Here is a 27,346-nt window from a genome sequence, read left to right as displayed (position 1 = left end):
TCTCTCGGTCTCTCTCTCTCTGTCTCTGCTCTCTCGGTCTCTGTCTCTGTCTCTGTCTCTGTCTCTGTCTCTGTCTCTGTCTCTGTCTCTCTGGCTCCTCTATCTGTATCTGTCTCTGCTCTCTCTATCTGTCTCTGTCTCTGTCTCTCTCTATCTGTCTCTGTCTCTCTGGCTCTGCTCTCTCTATCTGTCTGTATCTGTGTCTCTGTCTCTCCCTTTCTCTGCATTTCTCTATATCTGTCTCTTTCTCTCTCTGTCTCTTTCTCTGTCTGTCTCTTTCTCTGTCTCTGTCTCTCTTTCTCTGTCTGTCTCTCTCTCTCTCTTTCTCTGTCTGTCTCTCTCTCTCTGCTCTCTCTCTCTCTGCTCTCTCTCTCTCTCTATCTCTGCTCTCTCTGTATCTGTCTCTCTCTCTCTTTCTCTGTCTGTCTCTCTGTCTCTTTCTCTCGCTCTGTCTCTTTCTCTCTCTCTCTCTCTCTCTGTGTATTTGTCTCTGTCTCTCTCTCTCTGTCTCTGCTCTCTCTATCTGTATTTGTCTCTGTCTCTCTCTCTCTGTCTCTCTCTGTCTCTGTCTCTCTTTCTCTGTCTCTGTCTCTCTCTCTCTGTCTCTCTGTTTCTCTGTCTCTCTCCCTCTGTGTCTCTGTCTCTCTCTCTCTCTCTCTCGCTGTCTCTCTGTCTCTCTCTCTCTCTCTGTCTCTGCTCTCTCTATCTGTATTTGTCTCTGTCTCTCTCTCTCTCTCTGTCTCTCTCTCTCTTTCTCTATCTGTATTTGTCTCTGTCTCTCTCTCTCTGTCTGTCTCTCTCTCTCTCTGGCTCTGCTCTATCTGTATCTGTCTCTGTCTCCCTCTCTCTGTCTCTCTTTCTCTCTCTCTCTCTGTCTCTGCTCTCTCTACCTGTATTTGTCTCTGTCTCTCTCTCTCTGTCTCTCTCTCTCTCTCTCTCTCTGGCTCTGCTCTCTCTATCTGTATCTGTCTCTGTCTCCCTCTCTCTCTCTCTCTCTCTCTGTCTCTCTGCTCTCTCTATCTGTATCTGTCTCTGTCTCCCTCTCTCCCTCTCTCTCTGTCTCTCTGCTCTCTCTATCTGTATTTGTCTCCGTCTCTCCCTCTCTTTGTCTCTCTCTCTCTCTCTCTGGCTCGTCTCTATCTGTATCTGTCTCTGTCTCCCTCTCTCTGTCTCTCTCTCTCTCTCTCTCTCTCTCTGGCTCTGCTCTCTCTATCTGTATTTGTCTGTCTCTCTCTCTCTGTCTCTCTCTCTCTCTCTCTCTGGCTCTGCTCCCTCTATCTGTATCTGTCTCTGTCTCCCTCTCTCTGTCTCTCTCTCTCTCTCTCTCTCTGGCTCTGCTCTCTCTATCTGTATCTGTCTCTGTCTCCCTCTCTCTCTCTCTTTCTCTATCTGTATCTGTCTCTGTCTCCCTCTCTCTGTCTCTCTCTCTCTCTCTCTCTCTCTCTGTCTCTGCTCGCTCTATCTGTATTTGTCTCTGTCTCTCTCTCTCTCTCTTTCTCTCTCTCTCTGTATTTGTCTCTGTCTCTCCCTCTCTGGCTCTGCTCTCTCTATCTGTATCTGTCTCTGTCTCTCTCTCTCTCTCTCTCTGGCTCTGCTCTCTCTATCTGTATCTGTCTCTGTCTCCCTCTCTCTGTCTCTCTCTCTCTCTGGCTCTGCTCTCTCTATCTGTATCTGTCTCTGTCTCCCTCTCTGTCTCTCTCTGTCTCTGTCTCTCTCTCTCTCTCTCTCTCTCTGCTCTCTGTCTCTGTCTCTGTCTCCCTCTCTCTGTCTCTCTCTCTCTCTCTGGCTCTGCTCTCTCTATCTGTATCTGTCTCTGTCTCTCTCTATCTCTCTCTCTCTCTCTCTCTCTCTCTCTCTCTCTGTCTCTGCTCTCTCTATCTGTATTTGTCTCTGTCTCTCTCTCTCTCTCTCTCTCTGTCTCAGTCTCTCTCTCTCTTTCTCTATCTGTATCTGTCTCTGTCTCTGTCTCTGCTCTCTCTATCTGTCTCTGTCGCTGCTCTCTCTATCTGTCTCTGTCTCTGTCTCTGTCTCTGCTCTCTCTGTCTCTCTCTCTCTGTGTCTCTGCTCTCTCTGGCTCTGCTCTCTCTATCTGTATCTGTCTCTGTCTCTCTCTCTCTCTCTCTCTGTCTCTGTCTCTCTGGCTCCTCTATCTGTATCTGTCTCTGCTCTCTCTATCTGTCTCTGTCTCTGTCTCTCTCTATCTGTCTCTGTCTCTCTGGCTCTGCTCTCTCTATCTGTCTGTATCTGTGTCTCTGTCTCTCCCTTTCTCTGCATTTCTCTATATCTGTCTCTTTCTCTCTCTGTCTCTTTCCCTGTCTGTCTCTTTCTCTGTCTCTGTCTCTCTTTCTCTGTCTGTCTCTCTCTCTCTCTTTCTCTGTCTGTCTCTCTCCTCTCTCTCTCTCTGCTCTCTCTCTCTCTCTATCTCTGCTCTCTCTGTATCTGTCTCTCTCTCTCTTTCTCTGTCTGTCTCTCTCTCTCTTTCTCTCGCTCTGTCTCTTTCTCTCTCTCTCTCTCTCTCTGTGTATCTGTCTCTGTCTCTCTCTCTCTGCATCTCTGTATCTCTCTATCTCTTTCTCTGTATCTGTCTCTGTCACTTTCTCTGTTTCTTTCTCGCTTTGTGTCTTTCTCTCTGTTCCTTTCTCTCTCTCTCTCTCTGTCTCTTTCTCTCCCTCTGCATCTCTCTATCTCTGGCTCTCTCTGTCTTTCTCTCTCTCTCTCTGACCCTCTCTCCCTCTATTTCTCTCTCTCTCTCTGTTTCTCTCTGTCTCTCTCTCCCTCTATCTCTCTTTTTGTATCTCTCCCTCTCTGTCTCTCTCTCTCTCTCCGTCTTTCCCTCTCCATCTCTGTGTCTCTGTTTGTCACAGGAACAGGAGGAGGCCAGTCAGCCCCTCGAGCCTGTTCTGCCATTCAATTAGATCAGAGCTGATCTGCATCTAAACTCCATCCACCCGCCTCGGTTCCATAACCGTTATTACCCTCGCCATACAAACAGAAAAATACTGTGGGGAAAGAGCGAAGGGGTGGGGGTAAGGGGTGTGATACAAATCTCTCTCACACAGCTGGCACAGTCACTGTGGGCGGAATGGCCCTCCTTGTGTGCTGTAAGATTCTGTCAATGTTCAGGGATGAATCACCATGAATTATTATTCAGGCCCCACCTCCTTGTTAACAATAGTAAGATGCAAACAGGAGCAGGTGTCACAGGTGGCTCCATAGCTCAGGGGTTAGAGCACTGGTCTTGTAAACCAGGGGTCGTGAGTTCAAATCTCACTGGGGCCTACTCAATTTTGGCTTCTGTTTCTAAATTCACCGTCAATCATAAAATCATAGAATCAGAGAAAATTACGACACAAAAAGAGGCCATTTCGGCCCATCGTGTCCACACCGGCCGACCAAGAGCTACCCAGCCGAATCCCACTTTCCAGCTCTCGGTCCGTAGCCCTGTAGGTTACGACACTTCAAGTACTTTTTAAATGTGGTGAGGGTTTCTGCCTCTACCACCCTTTCAGGCCGTGAGTTCCAGACCCCCACCACTCTCTGGGTGAAGTCATTTCCCCTCAAATCCCCTCTAAACCTCCCCCCAATTACTTTAAATCTATGCCCCCTGGTTATTCTGCTAAGAGAAATAGGTCCTTCCTATCCACTCTATCTAGGCTCCCCATAATATTATATCTGTATGGCTCAGAGACATAGAAACATAGAAACAAAGAAAATCGGTGCAGGAGTAGGCCATTCGGCCCTTCGAGCCTGCACCACCATTCAATAATATCATGGCTGATCATTCACCTCAGTACCCCTTTCCTGCTTTCTCTCCATACCATTCGATCCCTTTCGCCGTAAGGGCCATATAGAAACATAGAAACATAGAAAATCGGTGCAGGAGTAGGCCATTCGGCCCTTCTAGCCTGCACCGCCATTCAATGAGTTCATGGCTGAACATGCAACTTCAGTACCCCATTCCTGCTTTCTCACCATACCCCTTGATCTCCCGAGTAGTAAGGACTTCATCTAACTCCTTTTTGAATATATTTAGTGAATTGGCCTCAACAACTTTCTGTGGTAGAGAATTCCACAGGTTCACCACTCTCTGGGTGAAGAAATTCCTCCTCATCTCGGTCCTAAATGGCTTACTCCTTATCCTCAGACTGTGACACCTGGTTCTGGACTTCCCCAACATCGGGAACATTCTTCCTGCATCTAACCTGTCCAGTCCCGTCAGAATTTTATGTGTTTCTATGAGATCCCCTCTCATCCTTCTAAACTCCAGTGAATACAGGCCCAGTTGATCCAGTCTCTCCTCATATGTCAGTCCCGCCATCCCGGGAATCAGTCTGGTGAACCTTCGCTGCACTCCCTCAATAGCAAGAATGTCCTTCCTCAGATTAGGAGACCAAAACTGAACACAATATTCCAGGTGAGGCCTCACCAAGGCTCTGTACAACTGCAGTAAGACCTCCCTGCGCCTCTACTCAAATTCTCTCGCTATGAAGACCAACATGCCATTTGCCTTCTTCACCGCCTGCTATACCTGCATTCCAACTTTCAATGACTGATGTACCATGACACCCAGGTCTCGTTGCACCTCCCCTTTTCCTAATCTGTCACCATTCAGATAATATTCTGCCTTCCTGTTTTTGCCATCACATTTATCTACACTATACTGCATCTGCCATGCATTTGCCCACTCACCTAACCTGTCCAAGTCACCCTGCAGCCTCTTAGCATCCTCCTCACAGCTCACACTGCCACCCAGCTTAGTGTCATCTGCAAATTTGGAGATATTACACTCAATTCCTTCGTCTAAATCATTGATGTATATTGTAAATAGCTGGGGTCCCAGCACTGAGCCCTGCGGCACTCCACTAGTCACTGCCTGCCATTCTGAAAAGGACCTGTTTATCCCGACTCTCTGCTTCTTGTCTGCCAACCAGTTCTCTATCCACGTCAGTACATTAACCCCAAGACATGGAACATGTTCAGTAGACACCTCAAGTTGCTGGAGAAATACCACCAACGATGTCTCCGCAAGATCCTGCAAATCCCCTGGGAGGACAGACGCACCAACGTTAGCGTCCTCGGCCAGGCCCAACATCCCCAGCATCGAAGCACTGACCACACTCGACCAGCTCTGCTGGGCAGGGCCACATTGTCCGCATGCCCCGACACGAGACTCCCAAAGCAAGCGCTCTACTCGGAACTCCTTCACGGGCAAACGAGCCAAAGGTGGGCAGAGGGAACGTTACAAGGGACACACCCTCAAAGCCTTAAAGTGCAACATCCCCACCGACACCTGGGAGTCCCTGGCCCAAAGACCAGTCCCGCCCCGAGTGGAGGAAGTGCATCCGGGAGGGCGCTGAGCACCTCGAGTCTCGTCGCCGAGAGCATGCGGAGACCAAGCGCAGGCAGCGGAAGGAGCGTGCGGCAAACCAGTCCTACCCTCCCCTTCCCTCAACCACTATCTGTCCCACCTGTGACAGGGACTGTGGTTCCCGTATTGGACTGTTCAGCCAGCCAAGGACTTGTGTTAAGAGTGGAAGCAAGTCTTCCTCGATTCCGAGGGGCTGCCTATGATGATGATGAATTTTATACTGGGACAGATAGTCGTTGAGGGAAGGGATGGGTGGGACATCTGTCAGTCCTGCCATCCCAGGAAGCAGTCTGATGAACCTTCGCTGCACTCCCTCAATAGTAAGAACCGTCCTTGTGCAGGAAACACAGATATAGCAGGTACAGCAAGCAATAAGGAAGGCAAAAGGCATGTTGTCCTTTATTACAAAGTGGGCAGAAGAGTAAGGAGTTCTTGCTGCAATTATACAGGGCCTTGGTGAGACCACACCTGGAGTACTGTGTGCAGTTTTGGTCTCCTTACCCAAGGAAGGATATACTTGCCTTGGAGACGGTGCAACGGAGGGTCATTAGATTGATTCCTGGGATGAGCGGGCTATCTTATGATGAGAGTGTGTGTTGAATGGAGCTATCCTCTCTAGAGTTTCTAAGAATGAGAGGTGAAAAGAACATAAGAATGAGGAACAGGAGTAGGCCATCTAGCCCCTCGAGCCTGCTCCGCCATTCAACAAGATCATGGCTGATCCGATCATGGACTCAGGTCCACTTCCCTGCCCGCCCCATAACCCCTTATCGGTTAAGAAACTGTCTATTTCTGTCTTAAATGTATTCAATGTCCCGGCTTCCACAGCTCTCTGAGGCAGCGAATTCCACAGATTTACAACCCTCCGAGAGAAGGAATTACTCCTCATCTTAATACCGACCTCGTTCACCAAGCTTTTGGTCATCTGCCGTAATTTCTTCTCATGTGGCTCGGTGTCAAATTTGTGGCCTTGGGACGTTTTACCACACTAAAGCTGCTATATCAACACAAGTTGTTGTTGTTGTTGTTGAGTTAATGTAGGCCGCTATTGGAAGATGAGCAGAGTGGAGAGCTCAACCGGCTGTCCCATATCTCTGGAGCCTCTTATCAACAAGGGCAGGCATTGACCACCAGATCCAACACCGCATCCAGTGCGCCAGTGCAGCCTTCGGCCGCCTGAGGAAAAGAGTGTTTGAAGACCAGGCCCTCAAAGCTGTCACCAAGCTCATGGTCTACAGGGCTGTAGTGATACCCGCCCTCCTGTATGGCTCAGAGACATGGACCATGTACAGCAGACAGCTCAAGTCGCTGGAGAAATACCACCAACGATGTCTCCGCAAGATCCTGCAAATCCCCTGGGAGGGCAGACGCACCAACGTTAGCTCAGTCCTCGACCAGACCAACGTCCCCAGCATTGAAGCATTGACCACACTCGACCAGCTCCGCTGGGCAGGGCCACATTGTCCGCATGTCCCCAGACACGGGACTCCCCAAAGCAAGCGCTCTACTTGGGACTCCTTCACGGGCAAACGAGCCAAAGGTGGGCAGGGGGAACGTTACAGAGACAGCCCGCAAAGCCTCCCTGATAAAGTGCAACATCCCCACCGACACCTGGGAGTCCCTGGCCAAAGACCAGTCCGCCCGGAGTGGAGGAAGTGCATCCGGGAGGGTGCTGAGCATCTCGAGTCTCGTCGCCGAGAGCGTGCAGAGACCAAGCGCAGGCAGCGGAAGGAGCGTACGGCAAACCAGTCCCACCCTCCCCTTCCCTCAACGTCTATTTGTCCCACCTGTGACTGACAAGGGATCAAGGGCTATGGCGAGAAAGCAGGAAGGGGGTACTGAAGTTGCATGTTCAACCATGAACTCATTGAATGGTGGTGTAGGCTCGAAGGGCCGAATGGCCTACTTCTGCACCTATTTTCTATGTTTCTATGTGGTTCCCGTATTAGAAACATAGAAACATAGAAAATAGGTGCAGGAGTAGGCCATTCGGCCCTTCGAGCCTGCACCGCCATTTAATGAGTTCATGGCTGAACATGAAACTTCAGTACCCCATTCCTGCTTTCTCGCCATACCCCCTGATCCCCTGAGTAGTAAGGACTTCATCTAACTCCTTTTTGAATATATTTAGTTAATTGGCCTCAACAACTTTCTGTGGTAGAGAATTCCACAGGTTCACCACTCTCTGGGTGAAGAAGTCTCTCCTCATCTCGGACCTAAATGGCTTCCCCCTTATCCTTAGACTGTGACCCCTGGTTCTGGACTTCCCCAACATTGGGAACATTCTTCCTGCATCTAACCTGTCTAAACCCGTCAGAATTTTAAACGTTTCTATGAGGTCCCCTCTCATTCTTCTGAACTCCAGTGAATACAAGCCCAGTTGATCCAGTCTTTCTTGATAGGTCAGTCCCACCATCCCAGGAATCAGTCTGGTGAACCTTCGCTGCACTCCCTCAATAGCAAGAATGTCCTTCCTCAAGTTAGGAGACCAAAACTGTACACAATACTCCAGGTGTGGCCTCACCAAGGCCCTGTACAACTGTAGCAACACCTCCCTGCCCCTGTACTCAAATCCCCTCGCTATGAAGGCCAACATGCCATTTGCTTTCTTAACCGCCTGCTGTACCTGCATGCCAACCTTCAATGACTGATGTACCATGACACCCAGGTCTCGTTGCACCTCCCCTTTTCCTAATCTGTCACCATTCAGATAATAGTCTGTCTCTCTGTTTTTACCACCAAAGTGGATAACCTCACATTTATCCACATTATACTTCATCTGCCATGCATTTGCCCACTTACCTAACCTATCCAAGTCGCTCTGCAGCCTCATAGCATCCTCCTCGCAGCTCACACTGCCACCCAACTTAGTGTCATCCGCAAATTTGGAGATACTACATTTAATCCCCTCGTCTAAATCATTAATGTACAATGTAAACAGCTGGGGCCCCAGCACAGAACCTTGCGGTACCCCACTAGTCACTGCCTGCCATTCTGAAAAGTCCCCATTTACTCCTACTCTTTGCTTCCTGTCTGACAACCAGTTCTCAATCCATGTCAGTACACTACCCCCAATCCCATGTGCTTTAACTTTGCACATCAATCTCTTGTGTGGGACCTTGTCAAAAGCCTTCTGAAAGTCCAAATATACCACATCAACTGGTTCTCCCTTGTCCACTCTACTGGAAACATCCTCAAAAAATTCCAGAAGATTTGTCAAGCATGATTTCCCCTCTAGAGTCGAGATAGGGCGTGAATGGAAAATGGTGGAATCATCGAGGGCTGTGGTTACGCTCTGCAATTGTTGAACTCGATGTTGGGTGCAGGAGGCTGTAAGCTGCCTCAATGAAAGATGAGGTGCTGTTCCTCGAGTTTGCGTTGAGCTTCATTGGAACAGCGGCGGAGGCCGAGGACAGAGAGGTCACAGTGGGAGTGAGATACATTTTTGTCACGTAACGCTCCCTGTGGAGCGTCTTGGGATGTTTGATGACATTAAAGGTGTTATATAAATACGAGTTGTTGCTGCATCTCTCACTCGCTTCTTCCCCTCACTCTCTCCCTCTCTCCTCTCTCCATTCCCGTCTCTGTCTCACTCCTTCCCTCTCTCTCACTCCTTCTCCCTCTCTCTCCCCTTCCCTCGCCTTGTCCCTCTCTCCCTCTCCCTCCACTCTCTCTCTCCCCTCTCTCTCTCCTTCCCCATCTCTCTCTCACTCCTTCCCCTCTCTCCCCGTCCCCATCTCTCTCTCACTCCTTCCCCTCTCTCTCCCCTTCCCCCTCTCTCTCTCACTCCTTCCCCTCTCTCTCCCCTTCCCCCTCTCTCTCTCACTCCTTCCCTCTCTCTCACTCCTTCTCCCTCTCTCTCCCCTTCCCTCGCCTTGTCCCTCTCTCCCTCTCCCTCCACTCTCTCTCTCTCCTCTCTCTCTCCTTCCCCATCTCTCTCTCACTCCTTCCCCTCTCTCTCCACTTCCCCTTCTCTCTCTCACTCCTTCCCCTCTCTCTCCCCTTCCCCCTCTCTCCCTCACTCCTTCCCCACTCTCTCCCCATCCCCCTCTCTCTCTCACTCCTTCCCCACTCTCTCCCCATCCCCCTCTCTCTCACTCCTTCCCCACTCTCTCCTCTTCCCCTCCCCTTCTCCATCTCTCTCCCCTTCCCCTCTCTCTCCCTCTACCCTCGCTCACTCCCTCTACCCTATCTCTCTCTCTCTCACACCTTCCCCTTACTCTCTCCCTCTCCTCTCTCTCACTCCTTCCCCTCTCTCTCCCCTTCCCCATCTCTCACTCACTCCTTCCCCTCTCTCTCCCCTTCCCCATCTCTCTCTCACTCCTTCCCCTCTCTCCCCTTCCCCATCTCTCACTCACTCCTTCCCCCTCTCTCTCCCCTTCCCCTTCTCTCTCTCACTCCTTCCCCTCTCTCTCCCCTTCCCCTTCTCTCTCTCACTCCTTCCCCTCTCTCTCCCCTTCCCCCTCTCTCCCTCACTCCTTCCCCACTCTCTCCCCATCCACATCTCTCTCTCACTCCTTCCCCTCTCTCTCCCCTTCCCCATCTCTCTCTCATTCCGTCCCCACTCTCTCCCCTTCCCCTCTCTCTCCTTCTCCATCTCTCTCCCCTTCCCCTCTCTCTCCCTCTGCCCTCACTCACTCCCTCTACCCTCTCTCTCTCCTTCTCCTCACTCTCTCCTCTTCCCCTCTCACTCTCACTCTCTCCCCTTCCCCCCCTCTCCCTCCCTCTCTCTCTCACTCCTTCTCCTCACTCTCTCCTCTTCCCCTCTCACTCTTTCCCCTTCCCCCTCTCTCTCCCCTTCCCCCCCTCTCTCTCTTCTTCCCCTCTCTCCCTCTCCCCTCTCTCTCTTCCCCTCTCACTCTCTTTCCTCTTCCCCTCTCTCTCTCCCCTTCCCCTCACTCTCTCCCTCTCCTCTCTTCCTCTCTCTCTCTCTCCATTCCCATCTCTGTCTCACTCCTTCTCCCTCTCTCCCCCCCTCCCCTCATGCTCTCCCCCTCTCTCTCCCCTTCCCTCTCTCTCTCCCGTCCCCTCTCCTCCTCTAATAGAGCCCCACCTAGTGGACTATCGATGTAATAACAACTACTGACAGAGAGAGACAGAGAGAGAAAGAGAGAGACAGAGAGTGAGAATGAGGGATGAGACACAATCTGAGCGTTTCACTGACCCTCCTCATTCTTCAAACACACAGCACTAACTGGGGAATGACCCACGGCCCAGGGAAGGTGGCTCCATAGCTCAGGGGTTAGAGCACTGGTCTAGTAAACCAGGGGTCGTGGGCTCAAATCTTACTGGGGCCTGCTTAATATTTAAAGTCACTGTCAATTAACAAGACTTTCAATTATAATTATTAAACAGCTCCAAGACTGACCCTGAAACACAGGTTCCCCTCTTCTTGTCTCTCTCACTTTCCCTGCTGACTCTCCCCATTCCTCTGCCATCCTTGGAAATCTCCTCTGCACCCTCTCGAGTGCAATCACATCTTTCCTGTAAGATCCTGCCAATCCCCTGGGAGGACAGACGTACCAACGTTAGCGTCCTCGACCAGGCCCAACATCCCCAGCATCGAAGCACTGACCACACTCGACCAGCTCTGCTGGGCAGGGCCACACTGTCCGCATGGTTCCCAGACAAGAGACTCCCCAAAGCAAGCGCTCGACTGGGAACTCGGGTCAAGTGTCCTCTTTCTGAGCTGTCAACTTCTATGTTTCTATGTTGTCCACTGAATTGTTCCCACAGGGTTTGAAAATGCCGGAGAGATTTTATTTTTGTATTAATCCCCCATGACAGTTTTTTTTAAACACGCTCGCTCTGTCTCTGGGTTGTGGGTTAGAATTCCACAGGTTCATAGAATCATAAACATTTACATCGTGTCCGTGCCGGCTGACCAAGAGCTACCCAGCCTAATCCCACTTTCCAGCTCTCGGTCCGTAGCCCTGCAGGTTACGACACTTCAAGTGCACATCCAGGTACTTTTTAAATGTGGTGAGGGTTTCTGCCTCTACCACCCTTTCAGGCCGTGAGTTCCAGACCCCCACCATCCTCTGGGTGAAGACATTTTCCCCTCAAATCCCCTCTAAACCCCCTATGAATTATTAAATCTATGTCACCTGGTTGTTGACCCCTCTGCTAAAGGAAATAGGTCCTTCCTATCCACTCTATCTCGGCCCCTCATAATGTTATACACCTCAATAAGGTCTCCCCTCAGCCTTCTCTGTTCCAACGACAACATAGAAACATAGAAAATAGGTGCAGGAGTAGGCCATTCGGCCCTTCGAGCCTGCACCACCATTCAATATGATCATGGCTGATCATTCACCTCAGTACCCCATTCCTGCTTTCTCTCCATACCCCTTGATCCCTTTAGCCGTAAGGGCCATATCTAACTCCCTCTTGAATATATCCAATGAACTGGCCTCAACAACTCCCTGCGGTAGGGAATTCCACAGGTTAACAATTCTCTGGGTGAAGAAGTTTCTCCTCATCTCGGTCCTAAATGGCTTACCCCTTATCCTTAGACTGTGACACCTGGTTCTGGACTTCCCCAACATCGGGAACATTCTTCCTGCATCCAACCTCTCTCACTCCTTCCACTCTCTCTTTTCCCTTCCCCTCTCTTTCCTGCTCCTTCTCCTGTCTTTCCCAAAGGAGGTGGCTCCATAGCTCAGGGGTTAGAGCACTGGTCTTGTAAACCAGCGGTCGTGAGTTCAAATCTCACTGGGGCCTTCTCAAAATTAGCTCAGTATTTAAACACCTGTATCTCTCTTTTATTTTAACTATCCTTTCAGATTCTTCCCTTCACCCTCTCCCCGCTTAAGCTCTCTTTCCCCTTCCTCCCTCTCGCTCCCCTTCCTCTCTCTCTTCCTCCCAGTCTCCCCTTCTCCCTCGTTCCAACTCCTTCCTCTCTCTCCCCTTCCCCACTCACCCTCCCTTTCCCCATCCCCCTCGAGAGACACAGTGAGAGTGTGTGAGAGAGAGAGAGAGACAGAGAGAGAGAGAGACTGAGAGATTGGGACAGAGTGTGACTGAGTTGCCTTGGGATGTTTTACTACGTGAAAGACCCGATATATCGATGTTGAGAGGTGAATATTGAAGAGACGGAGGCAGGAGTCTGGGGGATGAGACACAATCTGAGCGTTTCACTGACCCCTCCTCATTCTTCAAACACACAGCACTAACTGGGGAATGACCCACAGCCCAGGGCAGGTGGTTCCATAGCTCAGGGGTTAGAGCACTGGTCTAGTAAACCATGGATTGTGGGTTCAAATCCCACTGCGGCCTACTCAAAATTAGCTCAGTATTTAAATACCTGTCTCTCACTCTCCCATTCCCATTCCTTTCAGAATCTCTCCTGCTGCACTCTCAATCTCCCTTTCACTCTCTTGTTCCCCTTCCTCACTCTCTCGTTCCCACTTCCCTGTTGCATATGTAAACGTGTATATACTCTGTACAGCCACCACAGGGCTCACTCCCTGGGGTCCCATAATCCCTTGGGTTCAAATCTCACTGGGGCCTACTCAAAATTAGCTCAGTATTTAAATTTACTCGAAGTTAAATGTTAAACAACTCCAAGACCAATCCTTGAACAACAGCATCCACTTGCACTCTCTCTCCCTTCCCCATCAAGACCCGTTCTACATCTTTTTAACCCACTCTCACTTTCCCCGTCTCTCACTCATTCCCCTCTCCCCCTTCCCCCTCTCTCACCTCACGCTCTCTCCTTCCCCTTCTCTCTCAATCCGTCACTCTCTCTCCCCTTCCCCCCCTTCCCCTCTCTCTCACTCGTTCCACTCTCTCTTTTCCCTTCAGGAGATGGTGCAGAGGAGATTTACCAGGATGTTTCCAGGATTGGAAAACTTTAGCTATGAGGAAAGATTGGAAGGGCTTGGTTTGTAAATGACACTCAGCTGGATGGGAGTGTGAGCTGTGAGGAGGATGCTAAGAGGCTGCAGGGTGACTTGGACAGGTTAGGTGAGTGGGCAAATGCATGGCAGATGCAGTATAGTGTAGATAAATGTGATGGCAAAAACAGGAAGGCAGAATATTATCTGAATGATGACAGATTAGGAAAAGGGAAGGTGCAACGAGACCTGGGTGTCATGGTACATCAGTCATTGAAAGTGGGCATGCAGGTACAGCAGGTGGTGAAGAAGGCAAATGGTATGTTGGCCTTCATAGCGAGAGGATTTGAGTACAGGAGCAGGGAGGTCTTACTGCAGTTGTACAGGGCCTTAGTGAGGCCTCACCTGGAATATTGTGTTCAGTTTTGGTCTCCTAATCTGAGGAAGGACATTCTTGCTATTGAGGGAGTGCAGCGAAGGTTCACCAGACTGATTCCCGGGATGGCAGGACTGACATATGAGGAGAGACTGGATCGACTAGGCTTATATTCACTGGAATTAAGAAGAATGAGAGGGGACCTCATAGAAACATATAAAATTCTGACGGGTTTAGACAGGTTAGACGCAGGAAGAATGTTCCCGATGTTGGTAAAGTCCAGAACCAGGGGACACAGTCTAAGGATAAGGGGTAAGCCATTTAGGACCGAGATGAGGAGAAACTTCTTCACTCAGAGAATTGTGAACCTGTGGAATTCTCTACCACAGAAAGTTGTTGAGGCCAGTTCGTTAGATATATTCAAAAGAGAGTTAGATGTGGCACTTACGGCTAAAGGGAACAAGGGGTATGGAGAGAAAGCAGGAATGGGGTACTGAAGTTGCAAAAATGATCAGCCATGATCATATTGAATGGTGGTGCAGGCTCGAAGGGACGAATGGCCTGCTCCTGCACCTATTTTCTATGTTTCTATGTTCTATGTTGTCCTTGGAACAGGGAAGGCTGAGGGGACCACCGTATTGAGGTGTATAACATTATGAGGGGCCGAGATAGAGTGGATAGGATGGACCTATTTCCTTTAGCAGAGGGGTCAACAACCAGGTGACATAGATTTAATAATTCATAGGGGGTTTAGAGGGGATTTGAGGGGAAATGTCTTCACCCAGAGGGTGGTGGGGGTCTGGAACTCACTGCCTGAAAGGGTGGTAGAGGCAGAAACCCTCACCACATTTAAAAAGTACTTGGATGTACACTTGAAGTGTCGTAACCTACAGGGCTACGGACCGAGAGCTGGAAAGTGGGATTAGGCTGGGTAGCTCTTGGTCAGCCGGTGCGGACACGATGGGCCGAATGGCCTCCTCCCGTGCTGTAAATGTTTATGATTCTATGAACCTGTGGAATTCTAACCCACAACCCAGAGACAGAGCGAGCGTTTTAAAAAAACTGTAATGGGGAAATATACAAAAATAAAATCTCTCCGGCATTTTCAAACCCTGTGGGAACAATTCAGTGGACAACATAGAAACATAGAAGTCGGCAGCTCAGAAGGAGGCCATTTCGGCCCATCGTGTCCACTCCGGCCGACAAAGAGACACATGACCCTCGGTCAGCATCCCTGAAGGTTACATATCATCATCATCACATGGGCAGCCCCTCGGAATCGAGGAAGACTTGCTTCCACTCTTAACATGAGTCCTGAGGTGACTGAATAGTCCAATACGGGAACCACAGTCCCTGTCACAGGTGGGACAGACAGACGTTGAGGGAAGGGGAGGGTGGGACAGATAGTGGTTGAGGGAAGGGGAGGGTGGTTCTGGTTTGCCGCGCGCTCCTTCCGCTGCCTGCGCTTGGTCTCTGCACGCTCTCGGCGACGAGACTCGAGGTGCTCAGCGCCCTCCCGGATGCACTTCCTCCACTCCGGGCGGGACTGGTCTTTGGCCAGGGACTCCCAGGTGTCGGTGGGGATGTTGCACTTTATCAGGGAGGCTTTGAGGGTGTCCCTTGTAACGTTTCCTCTGCCCACCTTTGGCTCGTTTGCCGTGAAGGAGTTCCGAGTAGAGCGCTTGCTTTGGGGAGTCTCGTGTCGGGCATGGTAACCCTCCTCATTCTTCAAACACGCAGCACTAACTGGGGAATGACTGACAGTCCACGGAAGGCTGCTCCATAGCTCAGGGGTTAGAGCACTGGTCTTGTAACCCCGTGATTGTGTGTTCAAATATCACTGGGTGTACTTAACATTAGCTCAGTATTTAAATTCACTATCAGTTAAATAGTGAACGACCCTGGAACAACAAGTTCCACTCACACCCTTCTCTCTCTCAGGACCCGTTCGACATCTTCTTCCTCCTCTCTCACTTTCTCATTCCCCTCACTCCCTTTGCCCCTCTTGCTCTCCCCTTCCCTCTCTACATTCATTTTCTCCTCCCTCCTTCCCCCCTCACTCTCGTTCTTTCACTCTTTCCCCACTTCCCTGTTACATATGTAAACGTGTATATACTCTGTACAGCCACCACAGGGCTCACTCCCTGGAGTCCCCAGGGATCCCATAATCCCTTGGGTTCAAATCTCACTGGGTCCTATTCAAAATGAGCTCGGTATTTAAATACCCGTCTCTCATTCCTTACCCCCTTTTCCCTCCTCACTCTCCCATTCCCTCTCCGCTCCCTCATGTCTCTCCCTCTCCTTTCCTTTCCTTTCTGATTCTCCCCTTCCCCCTCTCTCTTTCCCCTTCCCCTCTCTCTCTCTCCTTCCACATTCTCACTCTCCCTTTCCCCCTCTCTCTCTCACTCCTTCCCCCTCTCTCGCTCCACTTCCCTCTCTCCCTCCTCTCTCTCTCTCCCCTTCCCCTCTCTCCCATCCCCCTCGAGAAACACAGAGAGAAAGAGTGAGAGTGTGTGAGAGAGACAGAGACAGAGAGATTGAGGCAGAGTGTGACTGAGTTGCCTTGGGATGTTTTACTACGTGAAAGACCCGATATATCGATGTTGAGAGGCGAATATTGAAGAGACGGAGGCAGGAGTCTGGGGGATGAGACACAATCTGAGTGTTTCACTGACCCCCTCCTCATTCTTCAAACACACAGCACTAACTGGGGAATGACCCACAGCCCAGAACAGGTGGCTCCATAGCTCAGGGGTTAGAGCAGTGGTTTAGTAATCCAGGGGTCATGAGTTCAAATCGCACTGGGACCTACTCAAAATTAGCTCAGTATTTAAATTCACTGTCAATTAACAAGGGCTCTAATTATAAATATTGAACAGCTCTGAGACCGACCCTGGAACAACATGCTCCCCTCTTCTTGTCTCTCTCTCTCCCTTCCCCATCACGACCTGTTTTACATCTTTTTATCTCTCACTCATTTCCATCTGTCCCTTTCCCCCTCCCTCACCTCACCCTCTCTCCTCCCCACTCTCTCACTCCTTCCCCCTTCCGCTTTCGCTCTCCCCTTCCCCTCTCTCCCCTTCCTTCTCTTCTAACTCCTTCCCCACTCTCCCCTTCCCACTCTGCCTTTTCATTCGCCCTTTTCCTCTCACTCTCACTCCTTCCCCCCCTCTCTCTCCCCTTCCCTCACTCACTCCTTCCCCTCTCTCTCTCCCTTCCACTCTCTCATTCCCTTTCCTCTCTCTCTCTCTCTCTCTCTCCCCTTGCCCTTCTCTCCTTCCTCCTCAATCTTCCCTCTCTCCTCTCTCTCTCTCTTCCCTTCCCCGTCTCCCTCACTCCTGCCACTCTCTCTTTTCCCTTCCTCTCTCTTTCCTGCTCCTTCCCCTGCTTGCCTTAGGTGAGTTGGCTCCATAGCTCACGGGTTCGAACACTGGTCTTGTTAAATCAGGGGTCGTGGGTTCAAATCTCACTGGTGCCTACTCAAAATTTGCTCTGTATTTAAACTCACTGTCTCTCTCTCTCTTTTTTCAGATTCTTCCTTTCTCCCTCTCTCTCTCCTTTCCATCTCTCCCCTTCCCCCTCTCTTTCTCACTCCTTCCCCCTCTCTCCCCTGAAGCTCTCTTTCCCCGTCCTCCCTCTCACTCCCCTTCCCCTCTCTATTCCTCCCAGTCTCCCCTTCCCCCTCGTTCTAACTCCTCTCTCTCTCTCTCTCTCTCTCTCTCTCTCTCTCTCTCTCTCTCTCTCTCTCTCTCTCTCTCTCTCTCTCTCTCTCTCTCTCTCTCTCTCTCTCTCTCTCTCTCTCTCTCTCTCTACCCTTCCCCTCCCTCTCTCTCTCCCCTTCCCATCCCTCTCTCTCTCCCCGTCCTCTCCCTCCCTCTCTCTCTCTACCCTTCCCCTCCCTCTCTCTCTCCTCTTCCCCTCCCCCTCTCTCTCCCCGTCCTCTCCCTCCCTCTCTCTCTCCCCCTTCCCCTCTCTCTCCTTCCTCCTCTATCTTCCCTCTCTCTCCCCTCCCCCCTCTCCCTCACTCCTTCGACTCTCTCTTTTCCCTTCCCCTCCCTTTCCTGCTCCTTGAGGGTACTGTAATAGACAAAGAGGGGAATAGGGTCACAGCGGTTAAACTGAACAATGGGCAGATATGCCGCAAGTATCTGAACCAAGTCAAAAAAAAGGTTGAGCATGGACACTGAGGAACCTGAGGAAGATCATGAGATGGTATTCACACCACCGCCAGTAAACGAGCAACAAGAACATTCAGCAACATGCACAGTCCCTGCGGTCAGCCCAGACAGGCCGGAACCACCACAGGTGACAGAGACGCATACCAAGGCTCAATAACCAGAGCCCCAACTGCGGCGCTCCACGAGAGAGCGCAGACCACCCGAGAGACTTAACCTAGGATCACAATGAGATGTTGAGGGGGGAGGTGATATCATGTATGTTCTTATGTTCTTATTAATGTTGGGTAAGTCCAGAACCAGGGGTCACAGTCTAAGGATAAGGGGTAAGCCATTTAGGACCGAGATGAGGAGAAACTTCTTCACCCAGAGAGTGGTGAACCTGTGGAATTCTCTACCACAGAAAGTTGTTGAGGCCAATTCACTAAATATATTCAAAAAGGAGTTAGATGTAGTCCTTACTACTCGGGGGATCAAGGGTTATGGCGAGAAAGCAGGAATGGGGTACTGAAGTTACATGTTCAGCCATGAACTCATTGAATGGCGGTGCAGGCTCGAAGGGCTGAATGACCTACTCCTGCACCTATTTTCTATGTTTCTATGTTTCCCGTGTCACTGGTAGGTCAGGTGGCTTCATTGCTCAGGGGTTAGAGCATTGGTTTTGTAAACCAGCGGGCGTGAGTTCAAATCTCATTGAAACCTTCTCAAAATTAGCTCAGTATTTAAATGCCTGTATCTCTCTTTTATTTTAACTTTCCTTTCAGAATCTCCCCTTCCACTCTCTCTCTCTCCTTCCACACTCTAACTCTCCCTTTACTTCCCACTCTCTCATTCCCCTTCCCCCCCCTCCTCTCTTTCTCCTTCCCTCTCTACTTTCATTCTTTCCCCTTCCTCCTCTATCTTCCCTCTCTCTCCCCTCCCCTCTCACCCCTTCCCCTCTCTCTCTCACCTTCCCCACCTCTCTCTCACTCCTTCCCCCCCTCTCTCTCCCCTTCCCTCACTCTCTCCCTCCCTTCCCCCCCCCCCTCTCTACCCTTCCCTCACTCACTCCTTCCCACTCTCTCGTTTCCCTTCCCCTCCCTTTCTCTCCCTTTCACTCTTTCCCCACTTCCCTGTTACATATGTAAACGTGTATATACTCTGTACAGCCACCACAGGGCTCACTCCCTGGGGTCCCATAATCCCTTGGGTTCAAATCTCACTGGGGCCTATTCAAAATTAGCTCGGTATTGAAATACGCGTCTCTCGTTCCTTACTCCCTTTTCCCTCCTCACTCTCCCATTCCCTCTCCTCTCCCTCATGTCTCTCCCTCTCCTTTCCTTTCCTTCCCCACTCGCTCTCCCCTTCACCCTCTCTCTCCCCTTCCCCCAGCTCTCTCCTTCCCCTCTCTCCCTCCCTTCCATTCTCTCGTTCCCCTTCCCCTCCCTGTCTCTCTCCCCTTCCCCTCTCTCTTCCTCCTTTCCCATTCTCACTCCCCCCTTTCCCACTCACTGCCCCTTTCCCCTCTCTACTTTAATTCTCCCACTCTCTCTGCTTCCCCCTCTATCTTCCTCTCTCTAACCTTCCCCGTCGAGAGACACACAGAGAGAGACTGAGAGTGTGTGAGAGAGAGTGAGATTGAGAGAAACGGAGAGACTGAGAGACAGAGAGATTGAGGCAGAGTGTGACTGATTTGCCTTGGGATGTTTTACTCCGTGAAAGGCCCGATATATCGATGTTAGAAACATAGAAACATAGAAAATAGGTGCAGGAGTAGGCCATTCGGCCCTTCTAGCCTGCACCGCCATTCAATGAGTTCATGGCTGAACATGCAACTTCAGTACCCCATTCCTGCTTTCTCGCCATACCCCTTGATCCCCCTAGTAGTAAGGACCTCATCTAACTCCTTTTTGAATATATTTAGTGAATTGGCCTCAACAACTTTCTGTGGTAGAGAATTCCACAGGTTCACCACTCTCTGGGTGAAGAAGTTCCTCCGCATCTCGGTCCTAAATGGCTTACCCCTTATCCTTAGACTGTGACCCCTGGTTCTGGACTTCCCCAACATTGGGAACATTCTTCCTGCATCTAACCTGTCCCGTCCCGTCAGAATTTTAAATGTTTCTATGAGGTCCCCTCTCATTCTTCTTCTGAACTCCAGTGAATCCAAGCCCAGTTGATCCAGTCTTTCTTGATAGGTCAGTCCCGCCATCCCGGGAATCAGTCTGGTGAACGGAGGCAGGAGTCTGGGGGATGAGACAATCTGAGCGTTTCACTGACCCCTCCTCATTCTTCAAACACACAGCACTAACTGGGGAATGACCCACAGCCCAGGGCAGGTGGTTCCATAGCTCAGGGGTTAGAGCACTGGTCTAGTAAACCAGGGGTCGTGGGTTCAAATCTCACTGGGGCCTACTCAAAATTAGCTCAGTGTTTAAATTAACTGTCAGTTAAATATTAAACAAGTGTAAGACTGACCCAGGGATAACAGGCTTGTCTCTCTCCCTTCCCATCACAACCTGTTCTGCATCTTTTTCCCGCATTCTCGTTTTCCCGTCTCTCACTCATTCCCCTCACCCCACTCTCGCACGCCCTTTCCTTCCCCTCGCTCCCCTTTTCATTCTCCCTTTCCCTCGCCCGCTCCCCTTCGCATCTCTCTCTCATTCCTTCCCCCCCTCTCTTTCCCCTTCCCTCACTCACTCCTTCTCCTCTCTCATTCCCTTTCCTGTTCCGCTCTCTCCCCTTCCCCTCTCTCTCCTTCCTCCTCTATCTTCCCTCTCTCTCCCCTCCCCCCTCTCCCTCACTCCTTCGACTCTCTCTTTTCCCTTCCCCTCCCTTTCCTGCTCCTTGAGGGTACTGTAATAGACAAAGAGGGGAATAGGGTCACAGCGGTTAAACTGAACAATGGGCAGATATGCCGCAAGTATCTGGACCAAGTCAAAAAAAAGGTTGAGCATGGACACTGAGGAACCTGAGGAAGATCATGAGATGGTATTCACACCACCACCAGTGATCGAGCAACAAGAACATTCAGCAACATGCACAGTCCCTGCGGTCAGCCCGGACAGGCCGGAACCACCACAGGTGACAGAGACGCATACCAAGGCTTAACAACCAGAGCCCCAACTGCAGCGTTCCACGAGAGAGCGCAGACCATCCGAGAGACTTAACCTAGGATCACAATGAGATGTTGAGGGGGGAGGTGATATCATGTATGTTCTTATTTTCTTATTAATGTTGGGTAAGTTCAGAACCAGGGGTCACAGTCTAAGGATAAGGGGTAAGCCATTTAGGACCGAGATGAGGAGAAACTTCTTCACCCAGAGAGTGGTGAACCTGTGGAATTCTCTACCACAGAAAATTGTTGAGGCCAATTCACTAAATATATTCAAAAAGGAGTTAGATGTAGTCCTTACTACTCGGGGGATCAAGGGGTATGGCGAGAAAGCAGGAATGGGGTACTGAAGTTGTATGTTCAGCCATGAACTCATTGAATGGCGGTGCAGGCTCGAAGGGCCGAATGGCCTACTCCTGCACCTATTTTCTATGTTTCTATGTTTCCCGTGTCACTCGTAGGTCAGGTGGCTCCATTGCTCAGGGGTTAGAGCACTTGTCTTGTAAACCAGTGGGCGTGAGTTCAAATCTCATTGGGACCTTCTCAAAATTAGCTCAGTATTTAAATGTCTGTATCTCTCTTTTATTTTAACTTTCCTTTCAGAATCTACCCTTCCACTCTCTCTCTCTCCTTCCACACTCTAACTCTCCCTTTACTTCCCACTCTCTCATTCCCCTTCCCCCCCTCCTCTCTTTCTCCTTCCCTCTCTACTTTCATTCTTTCCTCTTCCTCCTCTATCTTCCCTCTCTCTCCCCTCCCCTCTCACCCCTTCCCCTCTCTCTCCTCTCCCTCACCTTCCCCGCCTCTCTCTCACTCCTTCCCCCCCTGTCTCTCCCCTTCCCTCACTCTCTCCCTCCCGTTCCCCTTCCCCTCCCTCTCTCTACCCTTCCCTCACTCACTCCTTCCCCACTCTCCCTCGTTTCCCTTCCCCTCCCTTTCTCTCCCTTTCACTCTTTCCCCACTTCCCTGTTACATATGTAAACGTGTATATACTCTGTACAGCCACCACAGGGCTCACTCCCTGGGATCCCATAATCCCTTGGGTTCAAATCTCACTGGGGCCTATTCAAAATGAGCTCGGTATTTAAATACCCGTCTCTCGTTCCTTACCCCCTTTTCCCTCCTCACTCTCCCATTCCCTCTCCTCTCCCTCATGTCTCTCCCTCTCCTTTACTTTCCTTCCCCACTCGCTCTCCCCTTCCCCCTCTCTCTCCCCTTCCCCCAGCTCTCTCCTTCCCCTCGTTTCTCTCTCCCCTTCCCCTCTCTCTTCCTCCTTTCCCATTCTCACTCCCCCCTTTCCCACTCACTGCCCCTTTCCCCTCTCTACTTTAATTCTCCCACTCTCTCTGCTTCCCCCTCTATCTTCCTCTCTCTAATCTTCCCCGTCGAGAGACACACAGAGAGAGACTGAGAGTGTGTGAGAGAGAGTGAGATTGAGAGAAACGGAGAGTCTGAGAGACAGAGAGATTGGGACAGAGTGTGACTGAGTTGCCTTGGGATGTTTTACTACGTGAAAGACCCGATATATCGATGTTGAGAGGCGAATATTGAAGAGACGGAGGCAGGAGTCTGGCGGATGAGACACAATCTGAGCCTTTCACTGACCCCTCCTCATTCTTCAAACACACAGCACTAACTGGGGAATGACCCACAGCCTAGGGCAGGTGGTTCCATAGCTCAGGGGTTAGAGCACTGGTCTAGTAAACCAGGGGTCGTGAGTTCAAATCTCACTGGGGCCTACTCAAAATTAGCTTAGTGTTTAAATTCACTGTCAATTAACAAGGGCTTTAATTATAAATATTAAACAGCTCTGAGAGCGACCCTGGAACAGCAGGCTTGTCTCTTACACTCTCTTTCCCCTTCCAAATCTTGCTCTCCCTTCCCCATCACGACTCTCTCACTCATTCCCTTCCCTCCTCTATCTATCTCTTTTCCCTTTCCTTTCAGATTTTCCCCTTCTCCCTCTCTTCCCTTCCCCTCGCTTCCCTACCCCTCTCTCTATCTCTCCTATCCTTCTCTCTCTCTCCCCTTAACCTCTCTTACCCCCTCTCTCTCCCCTGCCCATCTTTCGTCTCCCCTTGCCCCTCACTCTCACACCTTCCCCTCTATCTTTCCCTCTCCCTTCTCTCCCTCCCTTCCACTATCTCGTTCCCCTTCCCATCCCCCCTTCTCTGTCGCCCCCTCCCCCTCTCACTCACCCTTTCTCCTCTCTCTCACTCCTTCCACTCTCTCACTCCTTCTACTCTCTCTCTCTTCCATTCCCCTCTCTCACTCCTTCCCCCTCTCTCTCCCCTTCCACTCTCTCTCCCCTTCCCCTCTCTCTCACCCTTTCACTCTCTCTCTCTCCCCTTCCCCTCTCTCTCTCACACCTTCCCCCTCTCTCTCCCCTTCCTCCCTCTCTCACTCCTTCCACTCTCTCTCTCTCTCTTTCCCCTCTCTCACTCCTTCCACTCTCTCTCCCCTTCCCCTCTCTCTCACCCTTTCACTCTCTCTCTCCCCTTCCCCTCTCTCTCTCTCACACCTTCCCCCTCTCTCTCCCCTTCCTTCCTCTCTCACTCCTTCCCCTCTGTAATGTTTGTAGCTCCACACTGCGGACTCCTGTGTTACTGCAGCCAGTGCTGTTTAGAATAAAGAACCCAGGTCACCTGACAAGAAGGGGACTTCTGGAAGCTTCTGCCATCTTAAAAGCTGTGTGCGCTGTGTGCTCTCTGGAAATATCACAATGGCAACGACGACGGGATTAAGCAGATTAAACAAAGCAGAAATTTGTGTTGGTGAAGGATTCAGCCAGCCGACAGAGAGATATTGCGTGCTTCTCTGTTTTGATTAACAGCTACAAATCCGAGGTATATTACAAGCACACTTGTTTGAACTGCCACAGTCCAGATGGCCGCACCTCTGGGGATAATCGGGCATTTGAGGGAGTTTCAACGTGACCGTGAAAGTTTGAGAGCGTAGGTGGAGCGGCTAGAAATAGTATTCACCGCAAATAATATAATCAAAGTCCCCGATCATGAAAACCAGAAGCGGGCGGTGTTGGAACGAGACGGGGCGATTTTCTTAACTGAAGCGGGATCCGAGGTGTATGAAACCCTGATAAATTTGCTTGTGCCGGAAACGCCAAAGGATACAACCCTGAAGCAGATCAGCACGACAGCCCCGTGCCCTTGGAAATTGCTGAAAATGATCATTTCGAAATACGGAGTCAGAAGGCCGAAGAAAGTATCAGTGATTACATTGCAGCATGAAAAAAAGTTAATCTATTCACTTTAATTTCAGAGACTTTCAGAACCGAGCATTGCGAGAACGCTTTGTTTGTGGGGCGAAAAATGATGCCACCAGGAGAAAGTTATTGACCACTCCGAACCTGACTTTTGATTCAGCTTGTCAGGCAGCTATGTCAATGGGCATGGCCGACCAATATTCCCGAGACTTTCATACTATTTCCAGGTCGTCAGACAACCGAGGTAAATCGCCTGCAGGTTCAAAGTAAAAGGCGGTTGGGGCCCCCAAACGTCTCAGAAACTGGAAATGGGAACAGAGCATTGGTGTCCTGCTATCGGTGCCTGGGACAACGCATTGCTCAAAGTTGCCCATCTGTGAAGGCAGAGTTGTTTCATCTGCAGCAAAACTGGGCATCTTGCGGAGGCATGGCGACTGAAGGGTAAACCAGCTTTGAGTAGAAATCCACAGCGACTACATAGCCTGGAAGAAAAAAACAACAGGACGCGGAGATGTTCGAGCGAGACGTCATCAGGAGCACGAGGTTAACGGACAGCGATTTGAAAAGTATCATAATCCCCATAGATGTTGCGGGATTCAAGGTACCAATGGAAATTGACACGGGTGCATCCGTGAGTGTAGTACCGGAGTCGCTGTCCCTCGACAAATTGCGTGATTTCCCATTGGAGAAAGCCAAGATCGAGCTGCGAGGCTACTCGGGAGAGAAAATTCCTGTGGTAGGTCGTATGACCGTACCGGTAAAATACAAGGATCAATCTCAGAGCTTTCCTCCAATAGTAGTGAAAGGAGACAAGCCTGCCTTACTAGGAAGAAATTGGTTGAGCTCACTGAAGCTGGATTGGAGTGAGATTTTCTGTGTGGAAGCGAGATTTTCATCAACGGATGAGGTTATCAGACAGTATCCGAAGGTGTTCGGTGAAACGGGCAGTCCGATCCAAGGTTTCAAGGTGAGGGTCAGGGTACAGAAGGACGCGAGATCAGTTTAATTACAAGCCACGTTCCGTACCATATGCACTCAAGGAGAAAGTTGAGCAAGAACTCAAAAGGCTAGAGACTGAGAACATTATTTGTAAGACAGATCGATGTAATTGGGCTACACCCATTGTTGTTGTACCTAAGTCCGATGGTAAGGTAAGATTGTCTGGTGATTATAAAGTAACCGTAAACCAGGTTCTAGAGGGTAATGTCCCCAATACATTGTCGAATGTAGAAGGTTTGTTCACAACACTGACAGGTGGTCAGATCTTCTCAAAGTTAGAACTTACGAATGCTTATGTACAGCTTGAACTAGATGAGGAGTCCAAGTCATGTTTGACTATAAATACTCATCTAGGCCTATATCAATTTAATAGGTTACCGTTTGGAGTGACTTCCGCCCCTGCCATATTCCAAGGGGTAATGAACCAGATTTTGCAAGGTATTGAAGGGATAGTATGTTATTTAGATGACATACTAATTTCAGCATCAAATAGGCAAATTCGTAATAACATATTGAATGAAGTCCTCAAACGGCTAGAGAAGCACAGAGTACGAGTGTCTGCTCGTAAGTGTGAGTTATTTAAAAACTCAGTGGAGTACTTAGGGTACAGAATAGACAAAGATGGTTTACATCCAACCATGGAAAAATTGGATGCAATTAGAAATGCACTGACTCCCAGGAATGTCACTGAACTTCGTTCATTCTTGGGTCTTTTGAACTATTATGGGAAGTTCCTACCAAATTTGGCTACAGTATTACATCCACTGAATGAACTTTTGAAAAAACAGGTCCATTGGAAGTGGTCAAATGAATGCAATATAGCATTCAAGGAGTGTAAAAGCAAATTGGTAGAGAGCACCATGTTAGTTCACTATGACATATCTAAGGAGATCAAGCTAGCATGTGATGCCTCTCCGTATGGAGCTGGGGCAGTGATCTCTCATATATCACGTAGTGGGGAGGAGAGACCAATTGCTTTTGCTTCACGCACTCTGTGTCAGTGAGAGTAATTATGCGCAAATCGAAAGGGAAGCTTTGGCATTAATTTTTGGGGTCAAGCAGTTTCACAAATACTTGCATGGTCGTACGTTTACCATCGTTACGGACCATAAGCCCCTAACAGAAATCCTCCATCCAAAGTCCCCAGTTCCAACATTAGCTGCAGCCTGAATGCAGAGATGGGCTTTGATTTTGTCAGCATATTCATATAATATTGAATACAGACGATCAGCTGATCGCAGTAATACTGATGCAATGTCTAGATTGCCTTCCCCATCACAAGTTACACCCGATAGGGAAGAAGTGTTTTATTTTTCATACATTGATGAACTGCCAGTCACAGCTGAAGAGATTGGTAGAGCAACCAAATGTGACCCAGTGATGTCAAAGGTGTATGAGTATATTGCAAATGGATGGTCAAATCAGGCAACAGACAAAGATACACATCCATTCTTCATTCGAAGGAATGAATTATCAGTCGATAAAGATTGTATCATGTGGGGTACAAGAGTGGTTACACCAAATAAATTCAGGTCCAAATTATTAGGAGACCTCCATGACCAGCACCTGGGAATGTGCTTGACCAAGAGTTTTGCACGCAGTTATTTATGGTGGCCAGGTCTTGATAAAGATATCGAGTACATCGTGAGTCAGTGTACGACATGTCAATCGGTAAGCCAGCAACCACCACCAGTACCATTACAGCCATGGAAATGGCCTCCCAGGGTGTGGCAAAGGCTACATATCGATTTTGCTGAGTTAGAAGGACAACAGTTGTTCATTGTGATTGATAGCCATTCGAAGTGGGTCGAGGTGTTTGCAACGTGGAAAATAACAACAAGCAAAACATTGAACATTTTATGAAGTTTATTTTCTTCATTTGGCCTCCTAGGAGAAATTGTTTCTGATCATGGACCACAATTTCATTCAGAAGAATTTGCACAATTCACGAGCAAAAATGATGTGAAACATACCAAAGTTCCACCATACCATCCTGCTTCGAATGGTGCAGCAGAGCACACTGTACAAATTGTAAAACGTGTCCTCATCAAATAAATGTTAGATCCAAATCCAAATAAACAACAGTTGTCATTGGATCACAAATTGGCGAATTTTTTGATTACATATTGAAATACTCCTCATACAACTACTGGTAGAACACCAGCAGAGTTGTTTCTCAAACGACAGCCACGGACATGATTCTCGTTGTTAAAACCAAATTTGGCACAGTCCGTAGAAGAGACACAATTAAGACAGAAAGAGAATCATGATAG

General features: G+C 49.6%; 6 non-coding genes across 6 annotated transcripts; all 6 read left to right on the top strand.

Annotated features, from left to right (window-relative positions):
* Positions 1-3,206: 3,206 nt before the first annotated feature.
* On the top strand, positions 3,207-3,279 carry trnat-ugu (transfer RNA threonine (anticodon UGU)). Its single transcript has one exon. It is a non-coding gene; the product is annotated as a tRNA-Thr (tRNA).
* Positions 3,280-10,592: 7,313 nt separating this feature from the next.
* Positions 10,593-10,665, top strand: trnat-agu (transfer RNA threonine (anticodon AGU)). Its single transcript has one exon. It is a non-coding gene; the product is annotated as a tRNA-Thr (tRNA).
* A 1,353-nt stretch (positions 10,666-12,018) lies between these two features.
* trnat-ugu (transfer RNA threonine (anticodon UGU)) lies at positions 12,019-12,091 on the top strand. The gene has a single exon. It is a non-coding gene; the product is annotated as a tRNA-Thr (tRNA).
* A 6,295-nt stretch (positions 12,092-18,386) lies between these two features.
* On the top strand, positions 18,387-18,459 carry trnat-ugu (transfer RNA threonine (anticodon UGU)). The gene has a single exon. It is a non-coding gene; the product is annotated as a tRNA-Thr (tRNA).
* Positions 18,460-20,077: 1,618 nt separating this feature from the next.
* Positions 20,078-20,150, top strand: trnat-agu (transfer RNA threonine (anticodon AGU)). Its single transcript has one exon. It is a non-coding gene; the product is annotated as a tRNA-Thr (tRNA).
* A 2,367-nt stretch (positions 20,151-22,517) lies between these two features.
* trnat-agu (transfer RNA threonine (anticodon AGU)) lies at positions 22,518-22,590 on the top strand. Its single transcript has one exon. It is a non-coding gene; the product is annotated as a tRNA-Thr (tRNA).
* The last annotated feature ends 4,756 nt before the right edge of the window (positions 22,591-27,346 follow it).

This window comes from Pristiophorus japonicus, unplaced genomic scaffold (genome assembly GCF_044704955.1).
Source record: "Pristiophorus japonicus isolate sPriJap1 unplaced genomic scaffold, sPriJap1.hap1 HAP1_SCAFFOLD_682, whole genome shotgun sequence".
Taxonomy (NCBI): domain Eukaryota; kingdom Metazoa; phylum Chordata; class Chondrichthyes; family Pristiophoridae; genus Pristiophorus; species Pristiophorus japonicus.
Note: the sequence above shows the minus strand (reverse complement) of the source record. Positions and strands in the feature narration are given on the sequence as shown.